Source organism: Dendropsophus ebraccatus, chromosome 5, assembly GCF_027789765.1.
Source record: "Dendropsophus ebraccatus isolate aDenEbr1 chromosome 5, aDenEbr1.pat, whole genome shotgun sequence".
In the NCBI taxonomy this organism is placed as follows: Eukaryota; Metazoa; Chordata; class Amphibia; order Anura; family Hylidae; genus Dendropsophus; species Dendropsophus ebraccatus.
The window spans coordinates 63,316,142-63,329,242 of record NC_091458.1 but is presented as its reverse complement, the minus strand read 5'-3'; the positions used below and the strand labels follow the sequence as shown (position 1 = coordinate 63,329,242).

General features: G+C 43.0%; 1 protein-coding gene across 6 annotated transcripts in view; it reads right to left on the bottom strand.

Moving 5' to 3' along the window:
• R3HDM2 (R3H domain containing 2) overlaps positions 1-7,508 on the bottom strand; it is a 112,599-nt gene extending 105,091 nt beyond the window's left edge. For 5 of the 6 annotated variants that reach the window (XM_069970381.1, XM_069970385.1, XM_069970383.1 and 2 more), the window contains exon 1: positions 7,126-7,508. The gene's annotated coding sequence lies outside the window, so the exon portion shown is untranslated. Of the gene's footprint in view, positions 1-5,722; positions 5,779-7,125 lie in introns of those variants that run through there. The other variant, XM_069970382.1, reaches the window with a different exon arrangement.
• Positions 7,509-13,101: the final 5,593 nt, after the last annotated feature.

Below are 13,101 nucleotides of genomic sequence, written 5' to 3'. Positions count from 1 at the left end.
ATGGGAGCTGCATACCAAATAATAAGAATCAATTAAAAACTAAGATTCTATTTTTTATTTATCACACAGTGAAAGATAAAAGGGGTTATCCAGCGCTACAAAAACATGGACACTTTCTTCCAGAGACAGCAGGTCTCGTGTCTCCAGCTTGGGCAGGGTTTTGCTGCTCAGTTCCATTGAAGTGAATGGAGCTTAATTTCAAACCGCACCTGAACTGGAGACAAGAGTCGTGTTGTCCCTGAAAGAAAATGGCCATGTTTTTGTAGCACTGGATAACCCCTTTAAATAATTTTTCAGGACTGATAAAAAAAAATGCAACAGGGCAAGGATTTGGAAGTCACATAAAAAAAAAAAAACAAAAAAAAAAAACACACACAACACATACTGACGCCTCCAGTAGACCGCTGTAGCACCTAGAGCGGACTTTTCGGATTTCTGGTTCGTGAGAACCAGAACGATCGGCGTCGGATTGCCGTTGTCTCTGTGCAGCGGGTGGATACCTCCTAAGGAACGCCTGGAAAACTGGGATACAGCCATTGCCATTGGCTGTATCCCAGTTTTCCAGGCGTTCCTTAGGAGGTATCCACCCGCCGCATGGAGCGAGCAGACAGTGGGAATTCAACGCTGATCGTTCTGCTTCTCACAAACCAGAAATCCGAAGTCCGCTCATCTCTAGTAGCACCTAACAGCAGCGACTGGAGAGTGACTATAGCACGCCATGTACATAATATCTACAAGGGACTCTAGGGCAGCATAAACCCCAGACCAAAGTGGCAAGCATATAAGGCCACGTTCATATACACACAAATTTTATATATACAGTGGTACCTTGGTTTAAGAGTAACTTGGTTTAAGAGCGTTTTGGTTTAACAGCTCACAGTTTTTCAAAATTGTGACTTGGTTTAAGAGCATTGTTTTGGTTTAAGAGCTCCCTTTACTGGGTGAGGGCGTGAGTGGGGGAGGGGTATGGTCTGCATAGCGAGGTCTACAGCACTGTACTCTGACCCAGGAAGTCTCCGTCACCTTCCAAATCATAGCAGATCCACTTCAGGCTGGGGCTTACATCAGGGGACAGGACTGAGGAGGTAATCTCTTCATAGCAGTAACCCCTCTCTCCCCGGACAGAGAGTGCTGCATGTATGTGCCCACATATGTCCTGCTCATTCCTTCATGCAGTATCTGTCAGCCCTTGTGTTTCCCATCCTCTCCATTACTGTACAGTAACTTATATGTATATATAGTGGTGCCTTGGATTACGAGCATAATTCGTTCCGGGACTGCTTGTAATCCAAATCCACTCTTAAACCAAAGCAAATTTTCCCATAAGAAATTACTGATATGCAGACAATTAGTTCCACACCCCAAATATAATGATTTATTATTGTGAATAACATGCAAAACAGATGAAACAAAAATTCAAAACAGCAGAATATGTGATATTATAAGTTACAGTAATGGAGAGGATGGGAAACACAAGGGCTGACAGAGACTGCAGGAAGCATGAAGGAATGAGCAGGGCAGATGTGGGCAAATACATGCAGCACTCTGTCTGGTGAGAGAGGGGTTACAGCTATGCAGAGATTACCTCCACAGTCCTGCCATGATTTGGAAGGTGAGAGAGACTTCCTGGGTCAGAGTATAAGGCTGTAGAACACCCTGTGCAGACCATGCCCTTCCCGCACTCGCGCTCCCGCCCAGCACAGGGAGCTCTTAAACCAAGTCACAATTTTAAAAAACTGTGAGCTCTAAAACCAAAACGCTCTTAAACCAAGTTAGGGCTCAGCCACACTAGCGTTTTTCTTTGTTTCTAACGGATCCGTCTATATTAATTAAACGGATGTGCATAAACTGATGAGCAGACTGATGCAAACTGATTGCAAAATGTTCATCTTTTTTTAATAATCCGTTTGTATTTTGGCTAAAAAAAAACCTAACTTTGCATCCATTTGCATCAGTCAGCATCCGTTTTTCTATCCGTTTATTTTTCTTCTTTGGTTTTGGTTTCTTGCTACTTCTGCGCATGCTCAGTGCAAAAACGGATGAAAACAAACGGATGTGAACGGAAATACCTTCCGTTTTAGATCCGTCCTCATTGACTACAATGTAAAAAAAAAAACAAGTGCACTTTCCACTCGTGATCCGTTTTTTTAAACGGAAAGAAAAATACTGCAAACACTTTTTTCTTCCGTTCAAAAAAAACGGATCTTGAACGGATTGCATGCAAACGGAGCACAATTAGGGAAAACAGAGCACACTAAAATATCATGGGAATCTATGGGGATTTTAACAGATCCCACAGTTTCCGGAATGGTGCCGGATGGTCAAACACTGATGTGAACGTAGCCTTACTCTTAAACCAAGGTACCAGTGTGTGTGTAATATTATATATTATATATATATATATATATATATATATATATATATATATATATATATATATATATAACGAGGCTGAAGTTGGTTTCTTATTCGGCCAGTTTCTTATTCGGGGCTGAAGTTGGTTTCTTATTCGGCAGTTTCTTATTCAGAGGATTTTTCTTTTTCCTGTTTTAGCTATTATTCTTACAGAAAATGTATAATATTCATACCCTACCGTAAGTGAGGGGCCCTGAGAGGACTGGTGATAAAAATGGCAAAAAAGACCCCACGGTTGGCATAAAAATGGGCATGAAAGTAAAACCACAAAATTATTATTTAAAAATAAAATTGACTTTGGGCCACTGATCTCACACTGATAATACACAGAGAGGGATGCCCCGCATCACATCCAAGAGAGTCCAGCCTGGCCCAAAGTGGTTCTGGGTATAAAAACTGGCATCACAGTGGGCACATAGGCATTTTTCATGATTTGAATAAGTAACAGCTATTTTCAAAGGGTTAAATGAGTTTGGGCCACTGATCTCACACTGATAATACACAGAGAGGGATCCCCCGCATCACATCCAAGAGAGTCCAGCCTGGCCCAAAGTGGTTCTGGGTATAAAAACTGGCATCACAGTGGGCAGATTGGCATTTTTTCCTAATTTGAATAAGTAACAGGTATTTTCAAAGGGTTAAATGAGTTTGGGCCACTGATCTCACACTGATATTACACAGAGAGGGATGCCCTGCATCACATCCAAGAGAGTCCAGCCTGGCCCAAAGTGGTTCTGGGTATAAAAACTGGCATCAAAGTGGGCACATAGCCATTTTTCATGATTTGAATAAGTAACAGCTATTTTCAAAGGGTTAAATGAGTTTGGGCCACTGATCTCACACTACGTACACACAGAGAGGGATGCCCCGCATCACATCCAAGAGAGTCCAGCCTGGCCCAAAGTAATTCTTGGTATAAAAACTGGCATCAAAGTGGGCAGATTGGCATTTTCATGATTTGAATAAGTAACAGCTATTTTCAAAGGGTTAAATGAGTTTGGGCCACTGATCTCACACTAATAATACACAGAGAGGGATGCCCCGCATCACATCCAAGAGAGTCCAGCCTGGCCCAAAGTAATTCTTGGTATAAAAACTGGCATCAAAGTGGGCAGATTGGCATTTTCATGATTTGAATAAGTAACAGCTATTTTCAAAGGGTTAAATGAGTTTGGGCCACTGATCTCACACTGATAATACACAGAGAGGGATCCCCCGCATCACATCCAAGAGAGTCCAGCCTGGCCCAAAGTGGTTCTGGGTATAAAAACTGGCATCACAGTGGGCAGATTGGCATTTTTTCCTAATTTGAATAAGTAACAGGTATTTTCAAAGGGTTAAATGAGTTTGGGCCACTGATCTCACACTGATATTACACAGAGAGGGATGCCCTGCATCACATCCAAGAGAGTCCAGCCTGGCCCAAAGTGGTTCTGGGTATAAAAACTGGCATCAAAGTGGGCACATAGCCATTTTTCATGATTTGAATAAGTAACAGCTATTTTCAAAGGGTTAAATGAGTTTGGGCCACTGATCTCACACTAATAATACACAGAGAGGGATGCCCCGCATCACATCCAAGAGAGTCCAGCCTGGCCCAAAGTAATTCTTGGTATAAAAACTGGCATCAAAGTGGGCAGATTGGCATTTTCATGATTTGAATAAGTAACAGCTATTTTCAAAGGGTTAAATGAGTTTGGGCCACTGATCTCACACTGATAATACACAGAGAGGGATGCCCCGCATCACACTGATAATACACAGAGAGGGATGCCCCGCATCACACTGATAATACACAGAGAGGGATGCCCCGCATCACACTGATAATACACAGAGAGGGATGCCCCGCATCACATCCTGTTATGCTGACAAATGCCTCCTGAGTACTTTAGCCCTGTTTGCTTAAAGGGGTAGTGCGGCGCTAAACATTTATTCACAAAATACCCAGAACCACTTTGGGCCAGGCTGGACTCTTTTGGATGTGATGCGGGGCATCCCTCTCTGTGTGTACGTAGTGTGAGATCAGTGGCCCAAACTCATTTAACCCTTTGAAAATAGCTGTTACTTATTCAAATCATGAAAAATGGCTATGTGCCCACTTTGATGCCAGTTTTTATACCCAGAACCACTTTGGGCCAGGCTGGACTCTGTTGGATGTGATGCGGGGGATCCCTCTCTGTGTATTATCAGTGTGAGATCAGTGGCCCAAACTCATTTAACCCTTTGAAAACAGCTGTTACTTATTCAAATTAGGAAAAAATGCCAATCTGCCCACTTTGATGCCAGTTTTTATACCCAGAACCACTTTGGGCCAGGCTGGACTCTCTTGGATGTGATGCGGGGCATCCCTCTCTGTGTATTATCAGTGTGAGATCAGTGGCCCAAACTCATTTAACCCTTTGAAAACAGCTGTTACTTATTCAAATTAGGAAAAAATGCCTATGTGCCCACTTTGATGCCAGTTTTTATACCCAGAACCACTTTGGGCCAGGCTGGACTCTCTTGGATGTGATGCGGGGCATGCCTATCTGTGTGTATGTAGTGTGAGATCAGTGGCCCAAACTCATTTAACCCTTTGAGAATAGCTGTTACTTATTCAAATCATGAAAAATGGCTATGTGCCCACTTTGATGCCAGTTTTTATACCCAGAACCACTTTGGGCCAGGCTGGACTCTCTTGGGTATGATGCGGGGGATCCCTCTCTGTGTATTATCAGTGTGAGATCAGTGGCCCAAACTCATTTAACCCTTTGAAAACAGCTGTTACTTATTCAAATTAGGAAAAAATGCCAATCTGCCCACTTTGATGCCAGTTTTTATACCCAGAACCACTTTGGGCCAGGCTGGACTCTCTTGGATGTGATGCGGGGCATCCCTCTCTGTGTATTATCAGTGTGAGATCAGTGGCCCAAAGTCATTTTTATTTTTAAATAATAATTTTGTGGTTTTACTATCATGCCCATTTTTATGCCAACCGTGGGGTCTTTTTTGCAATTTTTATCACCAGTCCCCTCAGGGCCCCTCACTTACGGTAGGGTATGAATATTATACATTTTCTGTAAGCATAATAGCTAAAACAGGAAAAAGAAAAATCCTCTGAATAAGAAACTGCCGAATAAGAAACCAACTTCAGCCCCGAATAAGAAACTAGCCGAATAAGAAACCAACTTCAGCCTCGTATATATATATATATACGTTGATTTTATGGTTGTAATTGTTATGGCAGTAAAGTGAAGGGGTTTTCCAAGCTGACAGTATTTATTAATGTGTGGCTGCAGCTGTAGGGAACATAAAGAGGTATACTTACCTGGCCCACTTGCCTGCGTACCTGGTCTGTGCTGCACTCCTCTTCTTTTCTAGTTCTACTGGCATTCTATACAAACAGGGAATGCCAACTCTATAGAGATCAGCTACTGATCAGGCACTTCCTGACTCATGGAACATCAGCAGAAAAGAGGATCGTGGCAGAGCCCACGAGCTTGGAAGCCACCAGTGTCAGGATAGTAGGCCATTCAGTTATACTCCTTGAGGACACATTGAGTATCCACTGCATGCAACCTACGATCTGATCCTATTGGGATTGTGTGCATTAGCGAGATGCCACGATTATCTCCATGGATACTCGTAGTTCTGCCGCCAAATGGATTGCACACCAATTGGGTGACAGGTACCATCTGTACCTTTTTTCAGTCAATAAAGGCCCAAAATACCTTCCAATCACAGAGCCCAAAAAGGTGGCAATCACATGCAACACTTGGGACAGGCAACCAGTTAAAAGGGCTAACACAGGATGCAAAGATATCTCATATGCACAGAATAGGGAATAAATAGGTGATTGACCCGGTCTGACAGCTCGGACTACCAATAATCCCAAGAATGGAGCATAGCCACCCACCAAATGAATAGAGCTCCAACACACATATTGCCAGCAAGCCCTCTATTCACTCTCTTTACATGAATGGATCAGCAACAACACAGGGATGCCGATGCCGCGGTCCTTTTTTTGAACCGGCGCCGGTATATTCCCACCATGAAGTACTGGGTGCAGACCCGCCAGTCCCCAGTGTGACGATCTCCCCTTCCCTTGATTAGAATCAATGGAGCTGCTCACAGAGGGGAGGGGGTTATGTCACACTGGGGGCCAGTGGGTCTGCCCCCCGTACTTTATGCCGGGCCAGTGCCTGGAAAAAAAGACCAATGCTACGCGTGGGAACCGAGCGCCAGTTCAAAAAAAGGACTGTGGCACTGGCATCCCTTTCTGAGCGCCGAACCATTCATGCAACATTCAATTTAAGAGGTCACATCAATACTAGTATATTGCTTAGCAGGTAAACAGTGGAGGGCAGCACATGTCATACAGGAGGTATGGTTATAGTTTTAACCATATGATACATTGTAAGAGTTTCCTCCATGTTTCCGTATCAGGGGAGTCTGGGTCAGTAATACATACAGCTGTTACCAACAAAGCACCAATCAGATTCCAGCTGTCATTTCTCTCAGGGCCTATGTAACTGAAAGCAGCAATCTGATTGGTCAAAGCGTGGGGCCCCTCCACACAGGATATATCAGCCAGCCTGAACACTACAACACAAACCTCTTCAATTTACTGTACTATCCCTTTAATTTAAATCCCCATGTGGCCAAGCAGCGCAGCACAGAGGGCCTGTGTGTGGCCACAAGCTGCCGGGGCACACAGCACTTGTCACCTACCTGTTCCTTCCCTTCCTGCCCCCTCAGGCTGCGCAGAGTTCAGGGGTCACCGAGCCGGGCTATGAGCGTGTGAACTAAACGTAATAAATAAAGCTGTGTGATGGGAAGCTGTGGTAGAATGACATGGATGCCTCTGCCCTCCCTCCAGCCCGGTCAGCCCCGGCTACAGAAGAGAGGAGGAGGGGAGCCCGCCGGAGACACACGCCGGAGGCTGGGGGGCATCACAAAGAATAAGAGCGGAGAAAAGAAGGGGCGGGCGGAGAGAAAAAGATGGACGGATGGAGGAATGGAGAAAAAAAGAGAAAGAAAAGAAAAGGAAAAAAAGGAAATGAAGGAAGGAAAAAAAATGTCGAGACCCCTCCTCCTCCTCCTGGCAAGCTACGTGCTACGTATCGAGCGTGCTGACGTCACGCACTGCGACATACGTCACCTTCCCCATAATTCCCTAGGCGCCGTTACATCCATCCGGGGAGGAGAATTGTCTCGCACGGCAGGAATCATGTGACCTTGCGCTCAGTGTATCACGTGATGAGATGGGCTGGGAACTGCGCCACCTACATGAGTAGCGTCCTTATGTATAGAATAATGTTCTAGGAGTTACCAGGGCATGATGGGAGATGTAGTTTTGCAACAGTCGGAGAGCCACTATGTTTGACCCAGCTGTAATGTGTCTGCGTTCCCCATCCTATATAGAAAGCTTATGGTCTCTGTATTTCTATGGTGTGCAGACACAGTTTACCATTTGCTGCCATAGAGGATTTTGGTGACAACATTCACGTTTCCTGCTTATAAGAACCCTTTGAGGGGCTTTTTTGTCCTTGAACATTTTTTTATTTTATTTTTATTGAGTTTTCCAAATATGGAAACATTTTTTTGTTAAGTATACAAATTATTTTCCTAGGTCATTCTTTCAGATGGTTATTTGTGGGGTGAAATAAGGAAGGATAGTAACAGGCTAGCATTTCAGGTCCTGTTCTTCCACCCTGCAATGTAAATGACCTGTAAAGTTTTTCCTGTGGGTCACATCAATATTGGAGATATCAGGTTTATATATTTGTCTTATGTACTAAAATAATTGTAAAACATTTATTTTTATATCACTATCGATATATTTTTTTATTTGTCAATGGGAGAAACAGTTTTTTTTTTTTCTGGGGTGAGATTAATTTTAACCCTGCCCCTCTACCTCTCGGAGGCCTTACGTCTGAGCCGTAGAATCTCAGGGAGACAGCATCGGGAAGCAGAAGGCTTTAGCCAGTATGTCATATCTATTCTACTACATCAACTTGGAATAGAATACTTGTTCAGAGAGAAGAAAGCGGGGACACTCACCAAATGTAGCAAAACGTAAGGTTCTCTTTATTCCACAACCAGGCACCACATGAGATCGGTGGACGAGCAATAGGCAACAGCTGTTTCGCACGTCACAGCGTGCTTTGTCACAGCCCTAAACGTCATCACGTCATACCGTCTTTTTATACATAAACATATAATACATTAGCATAATTAGAAAAGACTAACATATCCAAAGACCCTCGATAGAGGATAAAGGAAAAAACGTAAAAACATCTAAGCACAATGCAACATTACTTTTAGATGAAAGAATGTTATATACTAAAAGGTAAAGCAATTTTATATCCATTTTTCACCAACAGGTACCGTGGATTCCTGACCGATCATTTAGACCTAAAGGGCCAAGTGCCTCCATCCGCAGAATGAGGTCTGTCTCTCTCTGCAATAATCTGACGTCACGTTTGCCTCCTCCTGCTGGCAGCTTTACCTGTGTCAAACCCATAAAGCATAATTCAGAAGTATTCCCTGCATGGACTGTACGCAAGTGTGTGATTAATCGAGGGCATCCTTTGCCTGTTTTTACAGATCTCACATGTTCGGAAAAACGTACATACATAGGTCTTTTTGTCTTTCACAAGTAGTAGAAACCGCATGTGCAGATCAGTGCATATACTACATATGTAGTGCGACAAGTTAAAAAGTCCCTCACCTCCCAAGAATGACCTCCCAGAGTAACATGTTGGACGTCATTTAATTGGGCACAATATTGGCAATGATGGCATTTAAAATTCCCCATCTTGTTACTACTTCTTCCCAACCATGTTTTTTTCTTGTCCTGGACCTCCTTATCCCTAAATCTACCCCTCACTATTTCATCCCTCAGGTTGCGGCATCTACGGAACGCTATTAGGGGGCGCTGTGCAGCAAGATCTACTAGTGCGCTATCCTCCTCCAATAGGTGCCAATGTTTATAGATGGCTGACTTGATTACGGAATTCATGGGGGTATGTTTAAACGTAAAGACAAATCTTGTTGCGTTTTTTTGTTTTTTTATCCCGATGTTGTCGTAATAAGGTGGCACGGGTAAGACTACGGGCTTTTAACCTGGCAACTTTAATTATTTCCTGTGGGTAACCTCGTTCCAATAGACGTGTACTAAGTGCTTCTGCCTGAGACTCAAAAGACTGGTCAGTATTATTAATCCGACGCAATCGGAGGAACTGACCATATGGTACCGCATGCTTAATGTGAGCAGGGTGATAACTCTTATAATTCAGTAACATATTGGTGGCCGTCGGTTTACGATATCCACTGATATGCAATTCACTATTGACTACTTCTAGTTGTACATCAAGGAAGTGTAAATTAGTGCCACCGAACTCAGACGTAAAGGACATGTTAAAATCGTTGTCATTAATGTAATGCATGAATTGCTGGAATTCACATTCTGACCCAGACCATATAATGAGTATATCGTCTATATACCTAGTGAACATCGTCTACTTTTAATCCCCCCTTATCTGCTGGCTCACATCTAGATTTATTTGAACAATATGTGGCACGGGATGTGAAAGCGCTTCTCTATCCTGAGGCCGAGAAAAATCTTACCAATACTGAGATTCAGGCACTTCAGTGGTTAAAATCTAGGGATGACGTAATTGTGAAGCCGGCTGATAAGGGGGGAAACATAGTGCTCTTATCCAAAGAGTACTATGTATTAGAAGCACAAAGACAACTTAGTGACAACGCCACTTATGAAAAGTTCAACAGTGATCCCACCAGCAATTATGTAGCGAAAGTGAAATCCTTGTTAAGACGGGGAGTAGAACAGGGTATTTTTTCTAGGAAATTTGCCAAAAAAATGTTGTTGGAAAGTCCAGAGAAACCTTATTGGTATTGGATACCAAAACTACACAAGAATTTGGAGCGACCACCGGGCCGGCCCTTAGTGGCGGGGAGGGGGTCAGTCACGGAGCCGCTGTCCAAATATCTTGATTGGACACTACGTCCTCTTCTTACTAGAGTCCCTGCTTACCTCCGCGATACAAAAGAATTGTTGCAAATTCTAGATGAATTCCCATGGGTGGAAGGTTACTCACTTGCTAGCATTGACGTTGAGAGCCTCTACACCCGCATCCCTCAGGATGCGGGTGTACAGGCTGTACATCGTCGATTGCTCAAGTCGGGTAATGTGGATGGAGTGTACGTCCAATATATCTGTGAAATGTTATCTTTTGTCCTCAATCATAATGCCTTCCAGTTCGCTGAACAGTGGTACTGTCAGCGGGCTGGAACGGCGATGGGGACGCCGGTCGCCCCTACTTTCGCAAATTTATTTTTGGCGGAGTGGGAGGAAGAGAAAAAAATTTTAATGACCGGAATATTTTTATTTCTAAGATAGCATTGTTCACTAGGTATATAGACGATATACTCATTATATGGTCTGGGTCAGAATGTGAATTCCAGCAATTCATGCATTACATTAATGACAACGATTTTAACATGTCCTTTACGTCTGAGTTCGGTGGCACTAATTTACACTTCCTTGATTTACAACTAGAAGTAGTCAATAGTGAATTGCATATCAGTGGATATCGTAAACCGACGGCCACCAATATGTTACTGAATTATAAGAGTTATCACCCTGTTCACATTAAGCATGCGGTACCATATGGTCAGTTCATCCGATTGCGTCGGATTAATAATACTGACCAGTCTTTTGAGTCTCAGGCAGAAGCACTTAGTACACGTCTATTGGAACGAGGTTACCCACAGGAAATAATTAATGTTGCCAGGTTAAAAGCCCGTAGTCTTACCCGTGCCACCTTATTACGACAACATCGGGATAAAAAACAAAAAAAAGCAACAAGATTTGTCTTTACGTTTAAACATACCCCCATGAATTCCGTAATCAAGTCAGCCATTGATAAACATTGGCACCTATTGGAGGAGGATAGCGCACTAGTAGATCTTGCTGCACAGCGCCTCCTAATAGCGTTCCGTAGATGCCGCAACCTGAGGGATGAAATAGTGAGGGGTAGATTTAGGGATAAGGAGGTCCAGGACAAGAAAAAAACATGGTTGGGAAGAAGTAGTAACAAGATGGGGAATTTGAAATGCCATCATTGCCAATATTCTGCCCAATTAAATGACGTCCAACATGTTACTCTGGGAGGTCATTCTTGGGAGGTGAGGGACTTTATAACTTGTCGCACTACATATGTAGTATATGCACTGATCTGCACATGCGGTTTCTACTACTTGGGAAAGACAAAAAGAACTATGTATGAACGTTTTTCCGAACATGTGAGATCTGTAAAAACAGGCAAAGGATGCCCTCGATTAATCACACACATGCGTACAGTCCATGCGGGGAATACCTCTGAATTATGCTTTATGGGTTTGACACAGGTAAAGCTGCCACCAGGAGGAGGCAACCGTGACGTCAAATTGTTGCAGAGAGAGACAGACCTCATTCTACGGATGGAGGCACTTGGCCCTTTAGGTCTAAATGATCGGTCAGGAATCCCCGGTACCTGTTGGTGAAAAATGGATATAAAATTGCTTTACCTTTTAGTATATAACATTGTTTCATCTAAAAGTAATGTTGCATTGTGCTTAGATGTTTTTACGTTTTTTCCTTTATCCTCTATCGAGGGTCTTTGGATATGTTAGTCTTTTCTAATTATGCTAATGTATTATATGTTTATCTATAAAAAGACGGTATGACGTGATGACGTTTAGGGCTGTGACGTGCGAAACAGCTGTTTCCTATTGCTCGTCCACCGATCTCATGTGGTGCCTGGTTGTGGAATAAAGAGAAACTTACGTTTTGCTACATTTGGTGAGTGTCCCCGCTTTCTTCTCTCTGAACAAGATTACATGAAAGTTTGTTTACTATATGCGGGAGAGCACCACCAGTAGCTGCGGTCCCAAGCGGTGCATGGGGATACACCAGTCCATGGTCGTGTTCAGATGTATGGGAGTGCCGAGGTGTCTATCTGTGTTTGGATTGTGATTGGAATAGAATACGTTTATGGCAATTAATAGTGAGTCTTCCAAAACCATCAATACGTGACAACCATAAATAGGAAATACCCAGTATACCCTAAAAAAAGGACAAGGGATCATGGGCATTTAGTTTTATCTAGCTTATTCTAAGGGTAGGTTCACAATACGGAATCCATGTGGAGAAGTTCCAGCAGATTCAGTAGCTCGTACCTGTTCACGGCGGCACGCATATCTGCCTGTGACATAGACACCATTCTATGGCCAGGTCGATTCCACGTTCCGCCCAAAGAATAGACATGTCAGTTCTTTTGGCAGAATGCTTCTTTAACCCTTAGAGGAGCGGACCAATTTCAATTTTTGCGTTTTCGTTTTTTCCTCCTTGTGCTTAAAAGGCCATAGCAGTTGCATTTTTTCACCTAGAAACCCACACGAGCCCTTATTTTTTACGCCACTAATTGTACTTTGCAATGACTGACTGAATTTTTTTCATAAAGTACACTGCGAAACAAGAAAAAAATTAAATGTGTGGTGAAATTGAAAAACAAACAAACATATTTTTTTTTGTTTGGAGGGTTTTTGTTTTTACACCATTCGCCCTGGGGTAAAACTGACTTGTTATATATGTTCCTCAAGTTGTTACGATTACAATGATATATAACATGTATAACTTTT